The sequence below is a fragment of the Caretta caretta genome, chromosome 8, assembly GCF_965140235.1.
Source record: "Caretta caretta isolate rCarCar2 chromosome 8, rCarCar1.hap1, whole genome shotgun sequence".
Taxonomy (NCBI): Eukaryota; Metazoa; Chordata; order Testudines; family Cheloniidae; genus Caretta; species Caretta caretta.
In genome coordinates this window covers 63,406,582-63,433,348 of record NC_134213.1, presented here as the reverse complement: position 1 = coordinate 63,433,348, position 26,767 = coordinate 63,406,582, and the positions used below count along the sequence as shown (strand labels likewise).

General features: G+C 40.3%; 1 long non-coding RNA gene across 1 annotated transcript in view; it reads right to left on the bottom strand.

Annotated features, from left to right (window-relative positions):
- Nucleotides 1-26,767, bottom strand: part of LOC142073108 (uncharacterized) — a 129,735-nt gene that overhangs the window by 407 nt on the left and 102,561 nt on the right. Inside the window, exon 2 of the long non-coding RNA XR_012669793.1 lies at nt 23,313-23,406. This is a non-coding gene — a long non-coding RNA (uncharacterized LOC142073108). The remainder of the gene's footprint in view (nt 1-23,312; nt 23,407-26,767) is intronic.

Genomic DNA, 26,767 nt, shown 5'->3' with positions numbered 1-26,767 from the left:
AAAAAGCCTTATATTGTGGGGAAGGAAACTCTGAAGTATCCTGAGCCTCTTGGTCTCTCAGAAAGCAATGAATAAAATTCATGTTTGTAGACTATATAGAATAATTAATATAATGAACAGTGATTTGTTTAATTGCAGTATGGATAGATAAATTGCTTGTTCAAGTTTTCAGTGGCAGAACTCTGAAGACATGGTTCAAAATGTTATGATACACAGCACCAACAGGTTACCATGGTTCTTCATGGGTGCAGAAGTCAGAGGGAGAGGTGGGAAAGGGGACAAGGCTAGAATGACAAAACCTAAATAGGTTTCAGAGTGGTAGCCGTGTTAGTCTGTATCAGCACGAACAACGCGGAGTCCTTGTGGCACCTTGGAGACTAACAAATTTATTTGGACAAAAGCTTTCATGGGCTAGAACCCACTTCATCAGGCACATGGAGTGGAAAATACAGTAGCAGGTATATATACATAGTACATAAAAAGATGGGAGTTGCCTTATCAAGTGGGGGGTCAGTCTAATGAGACAATTCAATTAATTTTCCTCAAGGGAGGAAAAATCACTTTTGTAGTGGTAATGAGAGTGGCCCATTTCAAACAGTTGACAAGAAGATGTGAGTAACATTAGGGGGAAATTAGTATGGGGAAATTAGTTTTTGTAATGACCCATCCACTCCCAGTCTTTATTCAGGCCTAATTTGATGGTGCCCAGTGTGCAAATTAATTCCAGTTATGCAGTTTCACATTGGAGTCTGGTTTTGAAGGCTTTCTTGATGAAGAATTGCCACTTTTAAGTCTGTTATTGAGTGACCAGGGAGACTTAAATGTTCTCCTACTGGTTTTTGAATGTTATAATTCCTGATGTCAGATTTGTGTCCATTTATTCTTTTGTGTAGAGACTGTCCTGTTTGGCCAATGTACACGGCAGAGGGCATTGCTGGCAGATGATGGCATATATCACATTGGTAGATGTGCAGGTGAACGAGCTCCTGATGGTGTGGCTGATGTGGTTAGGTCCTATGATAGTGTCCCTTGAATAGATATGCGGACAGAGTTGGCACTGCAGGGTTTGGTTCCTGGGTTAGTGCTTTTGTTGTGTGGTGTGTAGTTGCTGGTGTGTATTTGCTTCAGGTTGGGGGGCTGTCTCTAAGGAGGACTGGCCTGTCTCCCAAGGTCTGTGAGAGTAAGGGATCAGGATAGGTTGTAGATCCTTGATGATGCACTGGAGATGTTTTAGTTGGGGACGGTAGGTGATGGCTAGTGGCATTCTGTTACTTTCTTTGTTGGGCCTGTCTTGTAGCAGGTGACTTCTGGGTACCCTTCTGGCTCTGTCAATCTGTTTCTCACTTCAACCAGTAGGTATTGTAGTTTTAAGAACTCTTGATAGAGATCCTGTAGGTGTTTGTCTCTGAGGGATTGGAGCAAATGTGGTTGTATCTTAGAGCTTGGCTGTTGACAATGGATTGTGTGATTTAGTCTGGATGGAAGCTGGAGGTACATAGGTAAGTATAGCGGTCAGTAGGTTTCCGGTATAGGGTGGTGTTTATGTGACCATTGCTTATTAGCACTGTAGTGTCTAGGAAGTAGATCTCTTGTGTGGACTGGTCCAGGTTGAGGTTGATGCTGGGGTGGAAATTGTTGAAATCCAGGTGGAATTCCTCAAGGGCCTCCTTCCCATGGGTCCAGATGATGAAGATGTCATCAATGTAGCGCAAGTAGAGTAGGGGCATTAGGGAGCGAGAACTGAGGAAGCGTTGCTCAAAGTCAGCCATAAAAAATGTTGGCATACTATGGGGCCATGCGTGTATCCATAGCAATGCCGCTGACTTGAAGGTATAAATTGCCCCCAAATCTAAAATAGTTGTAGGTGAGGACAAAGTCACAAAGTTCAGCCACCAGGTATGCTGTGACAGTATCGGGGATACTATTCCTGACAGATTGCAGTCCATCTTTGTGTGGAATGTTGGTGTATAGGGCTTCTACATCTATAGTGGGCAGGATGGTGTTTCCTGGAAGATCACCAAAGGATTGTAGTTTCCTCAGGAAGTCAGTGGTGTCTCGAAGATAGCTGGGAGTGCTGGTAGCGTAGGGCCTGAGGAGAGAGTCTACATAGCCAGATAATCCTGCTGTCAGGGTGCCAGTGCCTGAGATGATGCGGCGTCCAGGATTCCCAGGTTTATGAATTTTGGGCAGCAGATAGAATACCCCTGAATGGGGCCCTAGGGGTTTGTCAGTGAAGATTTGTTCCTGTGCTTCTTCAGGGAGTTTCTTGAGCAGATGGTGTAGTTTATTTTGATACTCCTCAGGGGGGTCAGAGAGTAATGGCCTGTAGAATGTGATGTCAGAGAGTTGTCTAGCAGCCTCTCATTCATATTCCGACCTAGACCACATCACACGATCCATTGTCTACAGCCAAGCTCTCAGACACAACCGCATTTGCTCCAATCCCTCAGACAGAGACAAACACCTACAGGATCTCTATCAAGCATTCTTACAACTACAATACTCACCTGGTGAAGTGAAGAAACAGATTGACAGAGCCAGAAGGGTACCCAGAAGTTACCTACTACAGGACAGGCCCAATGAAGAAAGTAACAGAATGCCACTAGCTGTCACCTACCGCCCCAACTAAAACCTCTCCAGTGCATCATCAAGAATCTACAACCTATCCTGAAGGACGATCCCTTACTCTCACAGACCTTGGGAGACAGGCCAGTCCTCACTTACAGACAGCGCCCCAACCTGAAGAAAATACTCACCAGCAACTACACACCACACAACAAAAACACTAACCCTGGAACCAAACCCTGCAACTGGGCTCTATAGGGTTCTGGGTGTGGTCGGGGAGAGAGATTACAGTTAATAGGTTGAGCATGCTCTACTTGACATGGGTTTCTCCTGTGTGACATGAAACTCATCCTACTGAAGGCGCATTCTAGGGACAGCTGTGGACTGGGAAGCCCCTTCATGAAGCTAGAATGTTGGAGAGGAGCAGGTGGCAGAGTGGAGGTAAGAGGATTCTATGGATGTCCATTACCTCCAGTTGATACTCCTAGGAGATTGAATTTTTCATATTCAAGTACTGAAGGGAGTTAAATATCCAACTCCCAATTAAATCCTTCAGCTTCTTCTGTGGTATAACCACCCCCCCCCCCCGCCGCCCCCACGTTCTGGTGGATAAATAGATTCTTTGAGTTGAAACAACCTGATTTTCTACTCCCCTATATTTGAATAGCCTACATAGGGGAGCAAAGGGTCAGTAGCTTATAAAACAGTCATAGTATCCCTCCATGGTGTTAGCAGGAATTGTTTTTCCACTTGTCTGGTGGCACAAACAGTATTTGTTAATGACACTGTTAAAACGCCTAACAGATGATTCATTTTGGAGTAGGTAGTCAAAACTGATAACATAATGGTTGGGTTTACAACCTGATTTAGCTTAAACAGTTTGACAAGGTAAATTATAGTTTGAGTGACAATACTTATTAACTTTGCCTTTTGTGGGGGGAGGCACAAGCTTGAGTATGATTTAATATAACCCTGACAAGGAAACCTGCTTCTTTAAAGCAATTCCTGTGGTTTTATTGTCTCACAAACTGCTTATTCTGAATCATTGCCATGCTGACATTTATTTCCTCTCCTGTTATCAGTGGAATATTTGATAGACAAGGTATATTATATTCTGTCGTAAGAATGCTGTGCTTAGAATGTATTCAGATCCCAAAACTAATTTAGTCATTTTAACTTCACATTCCTTCTTAAGACGTTAAAAAACCCAACTCCCCTCAACCCTCTCCTCCCTCCCCCCCCCCCAAAAAAACAGTTGCAGTTCTCTTCTCTTCCCCCTCCCTTTTGGCAAATGGATCACAAGTCTGGATGATCATAGGATGATTTTCACAGCTAGCATAGGGACTGTATGTGTCTTCTAGAGAAATAATAAAATTGATCAGTGATTCACCAAGTGCTAGTATCAGATCCCAGGAGTAGTGACAAAACAAAGCATCAGACTGTGGATTTACACCTTCCTTTGGTGTATTTACACATGGAAAATATTGTGGCATATGCTTGCCTAATCCATAACTAATATGTCTAACATTAGTTAACACAATGCTATATTTTATTGTTGTATCTAGACCAGGATTTTCAAAGGCACTTAGAGGAGTTAGGTGTCCAACTTTCTGAAATTCAGTGGGAGCTGGGTGCCTAACTCCATTCGTCCTCTTGGAAAATCCCAGCCTAATCTATCTAGGTCCTGATCCTGCAATGAGCTTGTGTAAAGCCAACGAGTGAGTGCAGGGGTGAACCACATAGAGCTCTTTGCAATATCAATGCTAGAGATGTAGCTTCTGTACTTCAAAGGAGAGCCACCAAGCTCTGGGTACCCTTGATGCTCATTTAAAATACAGAAATATTCAATTAAATAAAAAGACTCTCATTCTCACTCTCCATACATGATATCCAGGCAGCAAAATTTAAACAAAAACAAAATCCCTTCTTGTCAACAATTGTTTCTATCACGAAGAAATGGGGATAGTAAGGTGCTGTATTTCTTATAGACAGTGAATTTTGATTATTTTACCCCAAAACAACTTCAAAGTTAATAGAGGAATATGAATGTTGAGCTCCAGCTATTCTTTTCTTGACTAGTAATTCTCAGTCTTAATTTAGAACCTATGGTTCCCTGTATTCTATTTATTTATTTGCTGTAAAAAAATTATCTTAATTTACCTGTACACACACAAATCCAAAAAAACAATAAAAAATTGGAAAATTCAAAAACCAACAGGGAAAAAAAAAGTTAAGGTTGCTAAGTGACAATGTCTTCTCTATCATTTAGAAAAACTATGTAACTTAAAAGAAAGGAAATGAAATGTTAAGGACTTCATAAATTCTACACTGGCTGTATGATAAATATGAACACATTATTCTGATAAAGCACAAAAAAATCCATCATAATACAAATTTAATTCAGATATAAAACAAATACTATTCTTTCATCAATATTCTCAGACTATAATCAGAACACAAAATCCATCTGAAAAAAGCATCGTAAATATAAGTGTACATTAGTGACATAATGATCAGCCTCAAATGCAGCTGTACAGACACAATTTCATCATAGATCAACAATGTCATACACTTTTCCTTTGATACTACAGATGCTATATTATTCTCAAGAAACTATAAATATATATTCTTTATCAAAAATGTCTGTCAATTTATATTTTATCTTGTTTTACCACTTAGCATCACTTAATAAAATATTTAGATATTAAAACCAATTTTACATTTAAAAGGTCAGTTAAGGTTATTGAATTGTGATAAATATGCAGCTCTCTGAACTTGATAAGAAAAACGTGGTTTTATTTATCAAGTGGGCAGTGTAGATGTATGATGTTCTTAACATTTCATTTCCATGTTTTTAAGTGATTGGATTTATGTGATAGATAAGTTCATATATATCCCTTAGCAACCTTAACTGTTTTTTGAATTTTGATTTTTTTTTTTTTTTTTGGTAGGCACTCAGTTCTCTTTAAAGAAAACACAGCAAATATGGAATGGTTTGCTTTCTGCATAAGTATTCTCTAGTTGAATCTTGACCATGTAATCAAATGTTTCAATGCAGCCCAATTATATTCAGAATATGTATTTGTTTGGAGTTCACATAAAATATACTTATATATGAGCTGTACATGGCCTAACAATAATTCAACTCACAATCCATCCAGGAATATCACAAAGGAACATAATACAACTGAGAAATTAACATAACCCATAAATGCAATAGCAAAAAAACCAACCAACCCATATTCCACTATGCCCCCCAAAATATGCCCTGAGCCCTTGAACAAATCCTTATTGACTCAATGGCGATTGAAGATTAAGTTTTAATGGGAGGAAAAAAAATAAACAGCAACTAAAATGGAGGGAGTGTGAAATTTCATTGTTCTATCCACACAGTGTTAATATCAAATTACAGAGATTTTTACAATGAACATTTCTAGGGCTGTTCTGTCAAGTACTTTTGCATAAAATCTAATTAGTTGATTTTTTTGTCCTTTCCTCCTTGCAATAATGGTAATCCATGGGACCCACTCTGTAATAGATAGATGTCTCACTGAGAATGATTTTCAAGAATTCTTTTGTTTTCCTTTTTCTTGATATTACAGACACTTATTTTGTCCTTTGCTAACCATTCCCTTGACCCTAACAAGAATCAACTTGGATTTTAATAATGCTAACATAGGCACTAATTATAATGGATGCACCTTCTGAAAAGATTTTTTTTTCAGTAGAGTATCCAAAACTCAGTATTCCAGAGAACTGTATAGTAGAAGAGCTTCTATATAGTTCTATAACATAGAGTAACTCAGACCTCCACTCATAGTTTATGAAAATGCATTGACAGTGGTTGACTGTTGACCTGTAGAATACTTTTTTTATTTTTTCTTGCTTGTCCATAAGAGACTACCAGGGAGGAGGTTGGTCAGAGGGTTGGCAGGGGAAATGATTACAAGGACCTATTTATTATTGCTAATGACATTATCATAGTTCAGATGACTACACTATGTACCCTAAATACCCAAGTCTCTTTGTATCTATGTCCAGAGGCCACAATAGGTGTAGTTTAGTTATTAAGAAAAACAAGGTAACACTATATTATAAGAGTACATTTATAAAGAGCTTATAGTGTTAATAAACAACCAAAATGTTCTAAGCATGTTACAACATGAGTTGTATGTCCTATTGATGATTATAAGTATATTACCCAAAATTGTTAGGGATGGTTTTAAGAACCAATTGATCTGTTGAACTGTGTAACAATTGATTAGCCATTAAAAACTTCTATTAATTATTTCTTAGCCTTCCATTATCTACTTAGAAGTGTACCCTTAAAGTAAAGGGTGACTACTTCATGCAACATCTAAAACTGAAAATGAATGAAGAAACCATATAACAGATTAGTAAGAGATGGATACTAACAGGAAAAATAAGTCACAGGTTTAGTCTGGAGGCATCTTCTTTGGTAACACCTCTGTCATGTGAAGACCAAGACAAAGCTGACAAGGAAGAGATGTGACTATCCATGGGATAGAAGTAGAAATCTGAGGAAGAGTCACAGAGTTTTAAGAACGTGAAGAGTCTTGACCTGGGTCATGTTTAGCTGATTTGGACAGTTTAAATGAACTATGGACATCAAACCATGATTTGATATGAACTATGATCTATACTTATTGCTTCAATGAAAGGGAACTTAAATCTAAGGCTGGTTGGAAAATCAGAATTCCCATTGTATGGGAAATAGCAAATAAAAAAAAGTCTCATGTTGGAATGAAAACTAGCAATTTCAAGATTTCCTAAAGAACATGAGAGTCTGAAAATTTCATTTTAAAATTACATTCCAATTTGACTTTTTCAAATAGAAATTGGCAATGCTACTCAAGCTACCCAGAACATGGGCTACTCAGAAGACAAGAGCCTGGAAGCCTTGATAGCCTGGCTCAAGCTCCCAGGATCCCAGCTCTGCAGCACCTCTTTAGGCAGGGGAGCTGGCAGGAGGCCAGGTAGGTTTCCTTTGGAAACCTGCCTCTTTCTGTCAAAACATTTGATTAATTTAATAGATTTCCACAAAATGTTTTGATTTTGACACATTGGCATTTTCTGATAGGAAAATGTTCCATTGGAAATTTCCAACCCGCTCTACTTAAAACCTCTTGGGCCTCATTGTGTATTGCCCTTTACCTTTTGTGCTTATATACATCAATGTAAAATGGATGCAAACGGTTATGCTAATCATTAAAGTAGCATTATCTGACCACTTTGCACTGGTGTAAATGCCTAAAAATATGCATGGCAATGGAGAAACAGGTCCCTCCCCCGTTTTAAAAAAAAATCCCTAAAAAGCAACCCATGTTACAGCAGCAAAACATAGTCATTTTTAATTTTATGTACCAGAAACACTGCTTGGCTTCTGTGGGATAATCACTCCCTCCTACATATATACCCTTGGGATGGGACCAGGATGGGAGACAGAATCATATATATATATAAAGTGCTGGCAGATATACACATCACCACCATTTTATCAATGAATATTCAATATATAAAATTAGACTTCACCAGCACATCCTTACCTGTAGTTGGTGATGTACATGGGTTTCAAATAATAAATAGCAATAAATGCCACAGAATGAAGGGCCAGCTGTACTAGCTAAAGAAATTAAAGTTCTGGAATGGTAAAGAACAGTTTATCAGGTACCAACAGGCACCTTAGACTTCAACATATCAAATAAGGAATGAGTAAGAAGAAATAACTGTGGCTTGTGGGTTCAGGATGATGATTGTTCAACCTATTGCATTTTTAAACTCTTTGAATTGAATGTGTTACTTACTTTAACACATTACTGGAGATTTAGGACCATGGCATAAATTTAAAAACCTGTAACAAAACAAAATATTTTTTTTAAATTATATGCTACAAAATACAAAAAAGATGGGAATGGGAAAATGGAAAGGGGAAAACAGAAGGATTTTATGAACTAACAGAACATAAAGTATACAACTGAGAAAATGTATTCCAGTTTGACTCACACAGCCGTATGATCACCCGCAGGGAATGTAAAAACTCATGGCTGCATGAAGAAAATATGATGAATTTGTCAAAAAATGCACATCAAAGTAGTTGCAAAAAAGGGGGCTACACAGCATTCTCTGTGAAGCGTGTGTAAAGCACTGTGTCTCGTGTACCAGTCATACAGATCCAAAGTGCTAGAGAAACAAGATGTGTGAGGTAATATCTTTCACTGGATCAACTGCTGTTGGGGGGAGAGAGAAGCTTTCCAGCCACACACACATATTCTTCAGGTCTGGGAAAGGTATTCAGAATGTCACAGCTAAATCCAAGATGGAACAGATTTAATTGCTTATGCTAAACAGTCATATTTCAAGGGACCATTCAAGGTGAAGTGTGTCCATTAACACACTCCAGTGATGGGGGGAAGAAAAGGAGGTAGGAAAAGCAGCTGGAGGGCAGGACATTGTTAGTGGGTTATAGATTGTTGTAATACGCCCTAACTTCAGTGTTTCTGTTCAGTACATGATTATTAGTGTCTAATAAAGTTATCAATTTAAACTCCCAGGCTTGTCTTTTGAAAGTGTGAGGTTGAGGACTGAGAGGCCAGATTTAGAGTGATCACTTTGTGATTTAGAGTAATCACAGGTGATAGGGTGTTTTTGTCTTTTATCATTTTTCCGTCTGAATTCATTCGAGAGTGTAATGATTGTCTGGTTTCACACACTTAGTTGTTATTGGAATTTAGTGCACTGGAAGAAGTATAACACATGTCGTGATAGGTATATGTAGGATCCATGGATCTTCAAAGATGTGTTGTGGGGGATGTTGATAATTCAGTGGAGATATGTCTGCAGGTTTTTCATCTTTTGTTCTGGCCACCTCTTGGGAGTTTGTGTGTCCTGGTCTGGGGGGAGCTTGCTTCTGATGATGAACTTGGAGAGGTTGGGAGGGTTATCTGAAGGCCAGAAGAGGGGGTTCAGGAAGGATTTCTTTCAGGATGTCTCCATCGAGTACAAGATACTGACAGATCACCAACACTAATAAATTACATTAATAAATCCAGTAACAACCACAAACACAAAAATAAATCTGTTATCTCCAGCCAAGCACTCAGGTACCACAGAACATGCTCAGAGAAGAAAGTCTGGGATATACACTTTCACCCACTCAAAACAGCCTTCATCAAACAAGGACACACTCCACCAGAGAAGTAGATTGCATCATGGAATGGGCCATCCAAATACCCCGAAAGAAACTGCTTCAATACACAAAGAAAACCCCCTCCAGCTACACACCTCTAGTTGTTATCTACCATCCCACAGTGGAACCCATATGGGGTATCAAACTACAACCCATGGTTGATAGGGACTCCATGCTGAAAGAAGTCTTGTACACTCTATTATGAGCCTATTATGAGTCTCATGCACCCTTACCAGCTCTGAGCCTGCATTGAGATGTATGTAGACAACCCCCACACCCCACCCTCAAAGATTTTGTTGCACATTTGTGGCTACACATACTTATTTTGCTAGCACAATGCTCCAGACACTGATATTTGTAGACCAATATGTGAGCTGCCAGTCAGTTGTGAAGTGTTACTGCTCAGAGCAGCCTTTGATTACCATGCTTCCCCCTGTTCTCCCCCAGCTGTGCTACTTTCTAGTCACAGGTGGAAGATTTGGGTTTACCAATGACAACTCCTACTTTGCAAAAAGAAAAGGAGTACTTGTGGCACCTTAGAGACTAACCAATTTATTTGAGCATAAGCTTTCGTGACTTTGTTGATAATGATGTCCTAGATGTTTTGCATTAAGCAAAATCCAAACTCCTTCTGCATAAAAGACTGACTTTAATATGGTTTCATATTGTATATGATCATTTTCATATTCCAAGGAGATATATTGAAATAAATATACGAACATATTGCAGCTAGCTAATTTTTCCATCAATGTGGGTTTAGGCACAAACTGCTACTTCAGAATGGTAAACCCTAATTGACAAGAAAAAAAAAAAGAAAAGAAAAAGGATACAAATCACTGCTAAAATATCCTGACCTTTGGTAATGTTGAATGCAAGAGCTGAAAGCATATCTGAGGATCTAAAAATATGTCACATTTAACAAATAATTCTTCTTTATACCTCTTTTCAACAAAAACCAAAACCAACAACAACAACAAAAAAGCCTAGCAAAATACCATGGCCACAGCATGAGCTTAGATCCATTACCATTGAATCTGTGGGAGTCAGTCCTGGTTTATGAAGTTCTCTGGGAAGTGCTTTAGCCTGAGGAACTGAAAATGCTTGTTCCTCTATGAAGGTTATTAATTAATTATTTTTAATGCTTTCTGCCATCTATCATGTGAAAATGTTTATGATCCTAAGATTTCTTTAGGAAATTTACTGTATATTACAGTCTGGTTTACATCGAATAACATGGGGGCAAATTATGCAACCCTTACACTATGTAGTATTTACTCATGCTGGTAGTTCTACCTACTTAAATGGGTCTATTTAAGTGTTTCAGCACTCCCGCTTGTGATTATGGTTAGCAAAACAAGGTCCTTCTGTAGTATTGTCTAGTTCAGGAGCTGGCCATATACATTAGGATTTCTGCTAATATTAGTGCAGTAGGATAAGAAAAATAGAATTGAGGGCAGTAGCATCAAGCATGGAGCAACTGAATCAGCGTACACTACTAAATCAATAGCACAGTAAACTTTTAGAGAGATGAACTACAAACTCTTTAGTCTCGGACCATTTCCAAATAATTACACATTCTTTGCTGATGTTCTATATGGGGAACCTATTACCTGCAGCCAACCTCTAGTGCTTATCAGCGCTCAAAAGAGGCTATGGTTGTATATTTTCTCAGCAGAAATGGGTTTTGAATTAAACTGCCAGTTTAATTCATAGCCCTTTTTGCAGGCTGATTGGTACTTCGTTTAAAACCTACTTAATGAATACCATACAGGACAAATTAGCTGTATGAACGATATACAGTAGCTGACAGTACTTCAAAAGTGGCAAATTAAATGAGTCTGATCAAGAAGCAGGATTTCACCAAACCTTGAGAGACTTAGTATAACTATGTACAGGTCCGTTTCTCCAAACTCTTATTACTGGTGTCAGCACTGTTTTGTCATACTCACCTCAGTGATTGCTACTAAGTGTTGGCAGGATTGGGCTCCACAGACAGATAGAAATATTAGAAAGATAGGTTGGAAAAACAAGATTGGACAGAAAATAGAAATAAAACAGTGCAATTTGAAAAAAAACAAACCCATACGAAACTTTAAAACATAAAATTCAGACAAACCACAGAAAAATAAAATGTGATTAACATATTTATTTCTCGAAAGAATGACACTGCTACATGGAGCTGAAATAAATAGCTGGGCACTATACCTAAACTCAAAGGAAAAATGCTGTGGGTGTCTGCTGTCATTGTGTCCACAGTGCAAGAGCATAGCAACTCTGGTCTGTGTGATATTCCTCAAAGTGGAAACAACTGCATTCAGGAGGGTATGTCTTCACTACAAAATTAGGTCAATGTTATAGAAGTCGATTTTTAGAAATTGATTTCATAGAGTTGATTGCGTATGTCCACACTAAGCGCATTAAGTCGGCAGAGTGGTTAGCATTGACTTACGGAGCGGTGCACTGTGGGTAGCTATCCCACAGTTCCTGCAGTCTCCGCCGCCCATTGGAATTCTGGGTTAAGCTCCCAATGCCTGATGGGGAAAAACATAGTCGGGGGTGGTTTGGGATACATGTCAACAGTCTCACCTCCCTCCGTGACAGCAATGGCAGACAATCGTTTCACGCCTTTTTTCCACACAGACACCATACTAGGGCAAGCGTGCAGCCCACTCAACTTAGCTCACCGGCACCGCTGTGTAGTGTCCTGGGTGCTGCTGGCAGCAGATGGTGCAGTAGGACTCCTAACTGTCATCATACACCGCGTCTGCTGCAACTCTGCTCTGCTGCTATTGTCTCAATAGCGAATTTTTCCATGTTGTCTGTCATGGGCTCCCGGGTACGTGTGTTCTTCCAAGGGAAAAGTACATGGTGCTTCCGCTGCAACTCTGCTCTCCTGCTCTCATGAATCCACCTTGCAGGTCCTCTCGTCGTTCTCTATAAATATCTATTCTTGTGGCATCCGTCTTTAGCCACCGCTTCCGCTGCAACTCTGCTCTCCTGCAGACGCCATGCCACGGCAAGCATGGAGCCCACTCAGATCACCGCGGCAGTTATGAGCATTGTAAATACTTTGTGTATTATCCTGCAATATGTGCAGAACCAGAACCTGCAAAAGCAGGTGAGGAAGCGACGGCAGCGCAGTGACGAGAGTCATGAGCACATGGACACAGACTTCTCTCAAAGCACGGGCCCTGGCAATTTGGACATCCTGGTGGCAACAGGGCAGGCTCATGCCATGGAATGACGATTCTGGGCCAGGCAAACAAGCACAGACTGGTGGGACGCATAGTGTTGCAGGTCTGGGAGGATTCCCAGTGGCTGCGAAATTTTCGCATGCATTAAGGGCACTTTCATGGAACTTTGTGACTTGCTTTCCCCTTCCCTGAAGCGCAAGAATACCAAGATGAGAGCTGCCCTCACAGTTCGGAAGCAAGCGTCGGTAGACCTCTGGAAGCTTGCAATGCTAGACAGCTACCAGTCAGTCGGGAATCAATTTGGAGTTAGCAAATCAACTGTGGGGGCTGCTGTGATCCAAGTAGCCAACACAATCATGGAGCTGCTGCTATCAAGGGTAGTGACTCTGGGAAATGTGCAGGTCATAGTGGCTGGCTTTGCTGCAATGGGATTCCCTAACTGTGGTGGGGCCATAGACGGAACCCATATCCCTATCTTGGGACTGGACCACCTTGGCCGCCAGTACATAAACTGCAAGGTGTACTTTTCAACAGTGCTGCAAGCACTGGTGGATCACAAGGGACGTTTCACCAACATCAACGTGGGATGGCCAGGAAAGGTGCATGACGCTCGCATCTTCAGGAACTCTGGTCTGTTTGGACAGCTGCAGGAAGGGATCGCCTGGCCACTGATTACGCACAGCCAGACACCAGGGCAATTAGAAGAGCACAGTAGGGCGCGCTGCACATCAGAGAAGCTTTGAAAAACAGTTTCATGACTGGCCAGGCTCCGGCGTGACAGTTCTATTTGTTTCTCCTTGATGAAAACCTGCCCCCTTGGTTCACTCTACTTCCCTGTAAGCCAACCGCCCTCCCCCGTCAATCACCACTTGCAGAGGTAATAAAGTCATTGTTGTTTCAAAATCATGCATTCTTTATTAATTCATCACACAAATAGGGGGATAACTGCCAAGGTAGCCTGGGAGGGGTGGGGAAGGAAGGCAGCACTAGATGGGGTGGTGGAGGGGGGAGGAGGGAAGGAGAAGGCCACACTGCACTTCAAAACTTATTGAATGCCAGCCTTCTGTTGCTTGGGCAGTCCTCTGGGATGGAGTGGTTGGGTGCCTGGAGGTCCCCCCCGCGTTCTTGGGCATCTGGGTGAGGAGGCTATTGAACTTGGGGAGGAGGGTGGGTGGTTACACAGGGGTTGCAGCAGCGGTCTGTGCTCCTGCTGCCTTTCCTGCAGCTCCACCAGATGCCAGAGCATATCAGTTTGATCCCCCAATAGCCTCAGCATTGCATCCTGCCTCCTCTCATCGCACTGCCACCACCTCTCATCTTGCTCCCACCACCTCTCATCTCACTCGTCCCTCCTGTCCTCGCGTTCATTCTCTGCTTTCCAGGACTCTGACATTGTCTGCCTCCACGCATTCTGCTGAGCTCTTTCTGTGCGGGAGGACTGCATGAGCTCAGAGAACATTTCATCGCGAGTGCGTTTTTTTCACCTTCTTATCTGTGCTAGCCTCTGGGACAGAGATGATAGGGAGAGCTTTGAAACATTTGCAGCTGCAGGAGGAAAAAAAGGGAGAGTAGTTTTTTAAAAAAACACATTTTAGAGAACAAAGGGTAGATCTTTCATGGTGAACCAAGCTGTTAACATTACATAGCACATATGCTTTCGGTACAAGGTCGCATTTTGCCTCTTATATTGAGGGCCTGACGGTTTGGTGTGAGAGATCACACACAGAGGGCCGGGCAACAGAATTCAGCTTGCAGGCAGCCATGGTAAGCCAGAGTCTTTTGGCTTCTTCAACCTTCATAACATGTGGGAATGGTTTCAAACAGCAGCGCCATCCTTTCCCATACCAAGCACCCTTTGGGTTGGCCGTTTGAAAGGAGGGGCTATACTGGCCATGAATGCACCCCAAGCCTTCAGGGAAAATTAATTATTAAACATGCTTGCTTTTAAACCATGTATTATATTTACAAAGGTACACTCACCAGAGGTGCCTTCTCTGGCTTCATGGTCCGGGAGCCCGCCTTGGACGGGTATTGGCTCGAGTGATAAACAGTTCCTGGCTGCCGGGGAGAATGGTTTCTCCGCTTGCCTGTTGTGTGCTATGCTCCTCCACCTCATCGCCTTCCTTGTCCCCAAAATCCTCATATCTGTTGCGTGCAACTCCCCCCTTTAAGGTGTCCATGGACAGGGGTGCGGTAGTAGTAGGGGCACTTCCTAGAATTGTATGCAGCTCATACTTGACTATTAGCAGGGCCAATCAAAAAGGGGGCCAGGAGGGCCATTTGGCCTGGGCCTCAAGCTCAAAGGGGGTCTCTGATTTAGACACTTGTTAATTTTTTGGCATTTGATCAGTTTTGCAACTTGTTTTTATGCACATCCCTATAGGACCAAAATGTGAAATACTCTCTCAGTTTAGAGCTGCAAATTTAAGCAAAGAGATGTGATTTGCTAAAAGACAATTTTTTTTTGTTAACTGATATAGATTGTCATATTAAAGAGTTTAAAATGTTCATAAATATTAATAAAATATATCAGTTCTGATGGCACAAGATTAGACCATGATGAATGTATCCTCTCAGATCAGCTGATTATATGAACAAAGCACTTCTAGTGGCTGGTGTTGGACCAAATGCATGCTGAAAGGTAGAGAATTGTTACATTTTATTGTCTTTATAGTTTTACATCTAGTTGACTAAGGAATTATTTATGTGTGAGAATTCCTCATTATTATCTTCATATGGTAGTTAAAGGAGGTGACTGGTTGGTTGGCTGAACCCTAGCTTGGCCATCAGATTCATTATAGGATTTCGTAGTCTATAGGCCCAGATTCAAGGTTAAAATTTGTGAGGACAATCTTGTACAGTGAGTTTTGTGAGGAGACACATTTGAAATTTTTGGATATAATCCCTCTGTCTGTATCCATGTCTGTGTTTACTGTGTATATATATATATATATATATATATATATATATATATATATACACACATATACATATATATGTCATCCCTTTGTCTTCAGCTCAGCCTGTTATATTATATCTTGCATGCTTGAGTTTGATTAATTGAAAAGGATAATAACCTGTTTCATTTTGTGTTCTTTATTAGTATGCCTTCATTTTAAGTCTTTTCAGCATTTGTGTACCATTCAGTTTTTGTGTACATGTTTACAGTAGAAGATTTCAAGTGTAGATAAACTACTTATTTGCAGTAGAATATTTCAAGTGTAGATAGGCTACATATTGACCAGATAGATCACTATGAAGAGGAGATTTGAAAGTGGTGCAAGCAAGAGATGACGAAAACAACTGAGTGAAGCAGCAGCTAAGAGCTCAAAGCCAATAACTTCATTTCTCAAACCACTGGAAAACACACCTTACCCAACAAACAATGCTACAGATAATGAAAACTCTGCAACTGCAACAGGTGATATTTCAATGCCAATACCTGAACATGAGGACAGTAGTCAAGAAGGAGATGTGCCAACAGTAACAGATGCAGCATAAGATCCTGTGTACAATCAAGAAACTCAACCGCAGCAGAAAGATGTAGATCTTACACAGCAAGAGCAATTCATGAGTACTACAGGTTTGACTGTGACATGGGAATTATTGACAAGAGAAATGCTGCCCAAATGCAATCTTTTCTTCAAAATTATTTGTTTTGAAATTCCAAGTAACATTCCACAAGTGCTGAAATGCTTTCCCTACTTGTTTGCTGACAAAAACTCTTCCAAATGGTGAGACCTGCACAAGAGACTGGTTATGCTGGAGTATGGAAAAACAATCTCTGTACTGTGCACCCTGCTTCATTTTGAACAAAAGTGCTTCAAATACATCAGTTCTCTCTGATCAATCAGGATGGAGCATCAACAGAGGTTGGGGGAAGTTGAAAGACTGAATATCATCACAAGAGAGCTCAACGTCACACAAAGAAAACTATGTTGCATGGAAATCAGCCAGTAGCACAGCATCAGCTGAAAGTTCAGTTGAGAATTTACTATTGACTTAAGTCTTTACAGAAACTAATAACTGGAAGAAACTTCTTGAGTGCATCCTGAATGTTATCATTTTTCTTTCTGAGCAGGGATTGGCTTTCTTTGGTTCCAGTGAACATATTAGCGATTGTGCAAATGGAAACTTTCTATGCATAGTTGAGCTCCTCAGCAAATATGACCCATTTTTATCAGAGCATGTTAAATGTGTTCGAGAATCGAAAGAGAGTCAAAAGTGCATGCAAGTCCATTATCTCTCCACACGCATACAAAATGAGTTTATTGAGCTATGTGGGTCATTCGTACAAACAACAAATCTTGATGAGATTCAAAATGCCAAGTAGTTTTCAATCATTGTTGGTGCCACTCCAGATTGTTCTCACAAGGAACAGACTACTATGGTTATTCATTATGTTAACATTGAAGACAGCTCAAAATTTTCAATTGAAGAAAGGTTTATTTTGTTTGATAATTTTACAAGAAAAACTGGAAAAAAAATTGCTGCTCGAGTACTAGCAATTCTAGAAGGTTTTAAGTTATATTTTCAAGTCTGCATTGGTCAAGCCTATGACAATGGATCTAATATGGCTGGGAAGTACAAAGTTGTACAGGCAGTTCTGCTTGAGCATAATTCAAACTGTATTTTCTCCAGCAGTGGAAGCCACACACTAAACACTTGTAGGTGTTGACTGTGCTCAATCGTGCAAGGAGGCGATTACTTACTTTGGAACTGTTCAGTAAATGTACAATATCTTCAGTAGCAGTCCACAAAGGTGGGGAATTCTGAAGCAATATCTTCCTGTTCCATTGCATGGGATGTCCAAAACTAGATGGTCTGCATGTATTGATGGTGTTCAACCAGTTGCACAGCATTTGAATTCAGCGAGAAAGGCTTTCAAATGAGCTTGAATCTCTCAATCTCATAGCACAGGCTCGAACCAAACTTCAGTCTATTCAGAAGCACATGTCCAAATTTGAATGCATTCTGATGTCATCTTTGTGGATGAAGCTACTTACAGTGATCCGCCAAACAAATCTGGTAATTGAAGCACACAACGCTACACTTGATGTTGAGAGGGATAACACTGAAAGTCTTATCAATGACATTCAACAGATTTGTGAATAATAGGATGTGATCCTGACTGAGTCGAAATTAGTAGCTCAGAATATTAGCATTTCATCGGAGTTCTCCACCAATCGCAACTTACCTACTGAATCTGATGCTGAGCAGCATTATAGGGTCAATGTCTTCCTTGTCATCATTGACTCGATTCAATCAGGTCTTACAGGTCAATTTGAGTCACTGTGACTAATTTGTACCCTTTTTGGATTTCTTTGGCAGTTCAACAGACTGAGTAATGAAGATCTACTTTCTGCAGCTGAGCAATTTCAGCAACAGTACAACAAAGAAATCTCAAAAGATCTCAGTGACGGGGTCATCTTCCTCAAACAAATATTTTCCACAAACTTTAAATTTGATTGCAAGCCAAAGGAATTGCTTCAATAAATACTTGAACTTGGACTTCCTGGGGTGTTTCCTAATATCACAATTGCATTGTGTATTTTTGTCAGTTTGCTAGCATCAGGGGCTTCAGGTGAATGCACCTTCATGTGTTGAAGCAGGTAAAGAACTATCACCATTCAACTATGGGACAAGAGCATTTGAATGGGCTCGTCATGCTTAATATCAACTGTGACATTACACGAAAGCTAGATTTTTCCTCAATAATTAGTGCATTTGCACAGAAAAAGGCTAGAAAAGCATTTGTTAAATAAAAAAATATTCAAATTATGTCTTTTTTTTGGTGCCTTATTTTGTTTTCATGTCATATTTTTTTTATTTTTATTATGGCTAGGGGCCTCAAAAGCTGGAAGTGGCCTGGGCCTTTCTGGACCTCTGAGAGGGCTTGGCTATTAGTCCAAATTAGATCCGAGCTATTAGTCAACAATGTCTCATTGATAGACCAATGACTAATTTCACATAAGCTGTCAAGGTGTAATGAAAAAATGTTCACTTCACACAACCACTACCCTTACTAGCGCTATTTTCACCCTTGCTATCAGTGTGAACAGACAGGCCACAGGCTGAATGAGTATGTATGTTGATCATGTCTTCAACTTCCAGGGGTCATTTCACTAGGCCAGTTGAACAACACTGAGAAAGCATTGTAAGGAAGATTGTGCTGCTGTTTTAAGAACAAAGGGAGTTTGGGTTTGAGAGCTGTCAAAGCCAATAACCTTTGATGAGAACTAAATTCAGTTTGAAAAGATTATTAGTTTTGCTGATTTAAAAAAGACAGTATTTTGATTACAGGGAGTTTTGTAAAATTGAACTGAACTATACACTGAACATCTCACTTGTCCACCAAACCATCTGAAAGGTAACAATTTACCTGTTTTGCTCTATAGGAGAAGTGTTTTGAAGAGCTACAATTAAAGTCTTTCCTGAATATCTGCAAATGTAAGTATAATGAGGATAAAGTGGTATATTTCTCATGCCAGATTCACACTAGCTGTTCTGCACTATGCTTGCAATGCAAATCAGCTGTGTATTGCCCATCATCTGTTGTAGTTCATCTGTTACAACATTTATTTGTAGGCAGATATGGAGACACTTCTTGGGATTATGCAGGTATCCACAGGTAGTCCAATTTTTTTATTTGAAACTTTATGGGAGTATTAGAGCAAAATAAGTTGATGAACACAAGTATGTGAAATACAAATGATATCTTGATGTCAGCTGTATCCATATATGATTGTTCTTCCTTAATCTCGTGCTTCCGAAAGTTGATGGCTATTGAAAGATCTCTAACTTGAAAACAGTGTTCAACAGAAGAATAACCTTCCCTATGCCACCAGAATTGACTCTGACATTAAGAAAACAAATGGAAGGAAGTTGTTTTTTCATGCTTAGTCAGTACTGGCCCTGTAGCCATGCGAAGACTCGCTGCCTCAGCACCTCCTGCTGATCATCTTGGGAATTAGCTCTCCAGCATATGGAGTGCCTCTCGCTGGCCGGTGTCTTGCCTGCCGCTGGCCTCCAGGTTCCTCTTGGACCCCGGTGCTCCTTTACTTTGGGGTGCGGCCCCCTAGCAGTGCCTTCACACTCTGGGTCTCCCCTCCCAGGGGAACCCCCAACCCTCTATCCCCACCTTGCCTCAGTGGCTACTGCCAGTCATCATTCAGCCCCTGCTCACTGGGGCAGACTGCAGTCTAAACCACTCATCATTGGCAAGTGGGGGGTTGGACCGGCTGCCTTTGCAGGCTACACCTCTGCAACCCCAGTACCTCTGTAGGCCTTGCACAAGGCCTGCAGCCTGGGGAGTTACCAGGCTGGAGCTCCCCAGCTCCTCTTGCCTTTCCCCAGCACTACTCTACTCAGGTGCCCTTCTCTCTCCACAGCTACAGAGAGACTGACTTAGCTCCTGGCTCACAGCCCTTTTATAGGACCAGCTGTGGCTGTTTCCCCAATCAGCCTAGCCTTTTCTCTTAGGAGCAGGGTAACTTCCCTGTTACAGGCCCCTCAAGAGAGGGGGCTCAAAACCAAATGTAATAGGACTGTCCTTTGGCAGAAGTGTGGAGTAGGCAAAGAGAGGAAGAGACAAAGTTTCATTTGAAGATGGATTACAAAGGGTTTTTTTTAGATCATTTCCACTTCCCTTTGGGTCCCCCCCCATTATTTGTGATATATGAGGCAGGCATGAAGGGAGGGGTTTAAGGCTTCTTTGTATTATTTTTTCCTTCAGAAACATTAGGAATGTCAAGTCGGTCATTCTTGGATTTGCTGGAAGACTTACTTGAAGTCTCAGATCATGTTTATAGAGAGCGCTAGCATGTTAATTGAAAGGATGGAGGTCCTGAATCTTCAGGGGAAAAGAAAGTCATTTAGCCAAAATGTTAAACAGGCATTAACAAAAGCAAACAAAAGCGTTTCAAAGCTACTAGATATATTTTAAAGCCCTTTGCCCTTCAGTGACACCATTTTCACTCTCCTGACTCGTTGATGCCTTTCTTTCACTAATTAAGTGCTCTTGCTCTCTCACACACACACCCCTACCTTAAATAACTACTTAAAACCCAAAACCTCTTTCTGACCATTTTCATCCATTATGAAGAAATAATAAAGGGCACGACCCCAATTCCCCCACCATACCCTTTGCAGGTGACATTTAAAAATGTCTCCCACAGAAGATATTTGTTTCCTAGAATTCTTTCTGAAGGAAATGGCACTCTCTTTCTCTTGCCATTTCAAAGCTTCTTGGTATGTTCTAATGGCCCCTGTGTATCAGTGCATCAGATTTCCAGGTTATAAAGTACTGTTGTTTTTGAGGAACACTTTCTTCCCTTTTAGTTCAGATATGGGTTCTTTATACTTATAAGAAAACAATAAAAAATTGTAAATGCTACTGTTAGATCTAATAAGTATGTGGCATGTTGGCAAACACAAAAGCAAAAATACACCTCTACCCCGATGCAAAGCTGTCCTCAGGAGCCAAAAAATCTTACCATGTTATAGGTGAAACCGCGTTATATCAAACTTGCTTTGATCCACCGGAGCATGCAGCCGCCCCCCCTCCCTTCCCCCCCCTCCCCCCCGAGCGCTGGTTTACTGCGTTATATCTGAATTCATGTTATATCGGGTTGCATTATATCGGGGTAGAGGTGTATATGCATTGGGAAGGAAATAAAGTACAATTTACTTTGCAAGCAGTTTAAAAGCCAACTTCAAAAGCCAAAGGATCTGAAATCATTAGATTACTAAAGTGCAAACACATAGAATAACTAAATAACTTTTAGATAGCTCCATTAGTGGTAACAAATCTAAATTTTGACAGTTATTGAATAACATGAAAGTTCATATTATGTAATCCAAGAGTTTTTGGATTTTTTAGTATAAAGTCTATAATTTTAAGGCACTGTTTGAAAATTTTCCCTGTTCAATTATCCTCAAAATCAGTTATGTTGAGTACTATGCATTTTGGAAGCAGGAAGTTAGGTTTTTTAATTTTTATTTATTTATTTTGCTAAAAGGCTTGGTTTCCTCTAAGGATTATAAAACATCTTGGTTTTATAGTTGTTGTTGTTGTTTTTTTTCTGGTGGGGGAGATTTCCTGGGATCAAAATGTCAAATTGCATAACTCTGTCTGAGAATCATGTAAGGAGAATCATGTAAGGGAAAATTCACTTATAAGGGCCAGGAAACACAAGATGTTTAAACTTCTGATTTTTGCAAAATATCATTTGATAATGAAGGGAGGCAGCATACTTTAGCCCCAACTGTCTTCAGGAAAGTCCTAGGATGCAGCTGGAAAATCAGTATGGTCTTATGGTGAAGTAACTTTTAGGCCTGGGGCAGCAGATCCAGTGGTTAATGGCAATGGACTGAGTCTGGAAACCTGGGATCTTTTCTTTGGTTTCCAAGTGGCGAGGTGTGCAACTTTGGACGAATCACTTAATCTCTATCTATAAAATGGAGAAAATTATACTTACCTTCCTTGTAAAAGATTTTCAGTAGAGCTGATTGGAAAATGGAAGTTTTCCCATAGAAAATATTAACATTTTGATGAAAAATTTTGGCCAATTTTATTTTGTCAGAACACTCAAAATCTGCAGTTAAGAAATGCTACAACAGTGCCTCATGGGAATTGTAATATAATGCCTCATTCCCCAATTCTCCTCTATGTATTGGGCTTCAAACTACACCTCCAATGATTCACCACGGTCTCCCTTCTGAGCCACCATGTTGCATCAGAGGAAAGAACGGAGGCAAGAGGCACCCAAAGTCCAATTTCCGGGAGACACTACAATCACATTTCCAAACAGAAGTTTTGAGTCAAAAAGTTTTAGCTTTTTCATGTGTCTGGTTTCTCACGTCAATATTTTCTATGAGAAACAATTTTTTTCACAAAAAAACCCACAAATTAGTTTGGTCAAAAACCCAATTTTCCATCAAAACAGTTTTGACAGGAAATTTTCAACCAGCTCTAATTTTCAGTTTTACAGATGAGAAGTGCTACTTAAGACTGGATGGTTTCACAAGCAGCCATCTCAGTGTTTTCATTTCCCTCCCTGGTGACAGCCTCTCCCACTTCAGAGACCAACAGTATATCTGTGGAGGGACTAGGGGGAAGGGATTAATATGCCATAAAACTGCTACAACTTCTCTTTTGTATCTTAAGGCACAGTTTTACTGGATTTTTCTTCCTTCTCCTATCAGTTGTGCAGAGGGAGGTGGAGGAGGAGGAGGGCAGAGTCCTATGTGCCTAATTCAAAATCTCAATGAAGTCAATGGGAGTCTTTCGAAAGCTTGTCTCTCTCACCAGCAGAAATTGGTCTAATAAAATATTACTCATCTACCTGGTCTCTTCAATGTGCTGTTGATCAGCTTGTGCTGGTGTGTGTCACTTCAATGTACTGTAATTAGCTTCCCATGGGTAGTTCCACAGCAACACTGTTTTAGGAAATCAAACCACAGATAAAGGGAAAAACACATTTTCATCATAATGTATTAACAGACAAATCTACTTGTCTGAAGTTTTGCTGACCTAGTTGCTGTCCATTATTTCTTCACTGTTTTCATTAAGTATTGTTTATCAGTTTGGTCAAGGGAAATATTGATTTAAGCTGGAGGTAAATTTTCTTATACTATCTCCCTTGGACAGAAAAATAGAAAATATATTCTTTCAAAAAGATAAAATTCTCTAGAGATTTAGAGAGCAAGCTGTGTACATTCAACAAAGCACTTGATCAGCTGAGGATTTAGTCGGTCACCTCCAAAACTCAAATGGCCTGATCCTCCATTCACTTACACCACTTTAGAACTGGCATAACATTTATTACAGTGGAGTTACCTGGGATTTATACGGGGGTAAGTGAAAAGAGAATGAGCCCCAAAAAGTTTTCCTTCATTTTACCTATTATGTTGTCTTCTTAACCAGTTAAATCATTCCAGATGCAGCCTGTGAGTAGAGTTACCAATTCAGTTTTTCACTTCAGCTCTGAAAAGTTCAGCACATACACTGTATGGATTAAGTAGGTCACTGCTGTCTTAGAAAAGATAGGAAAATACAGCTAGTCAGTCATTTTAATGGAATAGCATCCAACAGCTGTAAGCACACTGGTATTGCAACAATAAAATATACATTTTGAAGAATTAAAAACTTAGGTTAAATCCAAGTCAGTTGAGAAGCCACCTGATGGGCATGCAACTCAAGGGTATAAGGGCATATGCCTGGTCTTCCTTTTGCAGGCACAATTTACACCTGCTTTAAAAAAAACCCACGTCCATATTTTTGCACCTATAGTTGAATTGCAGGCACAAATAGTGGTAGTTCTGCATGAAATAAAACTGGTTAATAAGTTGTTTGACAAATAGTATTCAAACCAATTTCACATTTCTTTAAAATTAAATGATTGAATTAACACTTCCCCCATTATTTACTAGACTTATTGAACTAGTGAACATGCATGGATATTTTCAGGTACAATATGAATTTTCCTGTTTTAAAAAAAAAAAAAGTTCACTTTCCCCCCCTCCAACTCTAATATCTGTCTAGCTACTTGACTGTGGATGCAAGATAGGTAATTAGATGTCTAACATATGAAAACTGGATCAGGTCCAAGAAGGACAATCATACCACCACCACATCGGATACAGCCCTTCTCATCCATAGATCTCAAAACACTTTACAAAACTTGGGATCATCTCTCTATTTTACAGACAAGGAAACAAGTAACAAGTTTTTTAGACAAAGGAAACGCAGTGGATTTAATTTACCTAGATTTCAGTAAGGCGTTTAATATGGTGCCACATGGGGAATTATTAGTTAAATTGGAAAAGATGGGGATCAATATGAAAATTGAAAGGTGGATAAGGAATTGGTTAAAGGGGAGACTACAGCGGGTCACACTGAAAGGTGAACTGTCAGGCTGGAGGGAGGTTATCAGTGGAGTTCCTCAGGGATCGGTTTTGGGACCAATCTTTTTTATTACTGGCCTCAGCACAAAAATAGGAGTGTGCTAATAAAGCTTGCAGATAATACAAAGCTGGGAGGTATTGCCAATTTAGAGAAGGACTGGGATATCATACAGGAGGATCTGGATGACCTTGTAAACTGGAGTAATAGTAAGAGGATGAAATTTAATAGTGAGAAGTGTAAGGTCATGCATTTAGGGATTAATAACAAGAATTTTAGTTATAAGCTGGGGACACATCAATTAGAAGTAATGGAGGAGGAGAAGGACCTTGGAGTATTGGTTGACCACAGGATGACTATGAACCGCCAATGTGATATGGCCGTGAAAAAAGCTAATGTGGTCTTGGGATGCATCAGGCGAGGTATTTCCAGTCGAGATAAGGAGGTGTTAGTACCGTTATACAAGGCACTGGTGAGACCTCATCTGGAATGCTGTGTGCAGTTCTGGTCTCCCATGTTTAAGAAGGATGAATTCAAACTGTAACAGGTAAAGAGAAGGGCTACTAGGATGATACGAGGAATGGAAACCCTGTCTTATGAAAGGAAACTCAAGGAGCGTGGCTTGTTTAGCCTAACCAAAAGAAGATTGAGGGGAGATATGATTGCTCTCTGTAAATATATCAGAGGGATAAATACCGGAGAGGGAGAGGGAGAGGAATTATTTAAGCTCAGTACCAATGTGGACAGAAGAACAAATGGATCTAAACTGGCCATCGGGAAGTTTAGACTTGAAATTAGATGAAGGTTTCTAACCATCAGAGGAGTGAAGTTCTGGAAAAGTCTTCCCAGGGAAGCAGTGGGGGCAAAAGACCTATCTGGCTTCAAGATTAAACTCAATAAGTTTATGGAGGAGATGGTATGATGGGATAACATGATTTTGGCAATTAATTGATCTTTAAATATTCATGGTAAATAGGCCCAATGGCATGTGATGGGATGTTAGATGGGGTGGGATCTGAGTTACAACAGAGAATTCTTTCCTGGGTAGCTGGCTGGTGAATCTTGCCCATATGCACAGGGTTCAGCTGATCGCCATATTTGGGGTCAGGAAGAAATTTTCCTCCAGGGAAGATTGGAAGAGGTTTTTTCCAGGTTTTTTCCTGGGGTTTTTTCTCCTTCCTCTGTAGCATTGGGCACGGGGCACTTGCTGGAGGATTCTCTGCACCTTGAAGTCTTTAAACCATGATTTGAGGACTTCAATAGCTCAGACATAGGTGAGAGGTTTATCTCAGGAGTGGGTGGGTGAGGTTCTGTGGCCTGCATTGTGCAGGAGGTCAGACTAGATGATCATAATGGTCCCTTCTGACCTTAATATCTATGAATCTATTAAACTAAAGGCACCAGGAAGAAAGTGACTTGCCCAAGATCACCCAGCAAAGCAGTGGTAAAGCACAATTTGAATTCAGGTGTCCTGAGTCCCAGTCTAACACAAATTGGTAATCCAGTGGATTTTTGTATGTGGGAGAAATATGCATCTAAATTTCAATTGTATGAGCAAAAAAAGTGGCCTTTTGCTTTTTGTCCATAAACTGCACTCCAAGCACAGAGACCAGTTCTCAGACTGTCTGAAAATATATCTCAAAATCCATAGTCCATTGATGAGGATTAGAATACAAAGGAACCAGGCCAAAGGAGATAAAGTGTAAAATTTTCCAAACACATCATCATCACAGAAGCACCTAAATCACTTTTGAAAAGGGACTTAGAGCCCTAAGTAATTGAGAGACTTTTCAAAATGTTACCTGAAGTTTATTTGTGATATTTTCAAGAAGCCTGCGAAGAATGAGCCTAGGTATCAGCTATGGACACAAAAATCCAAAAACTCTTTAGATAACA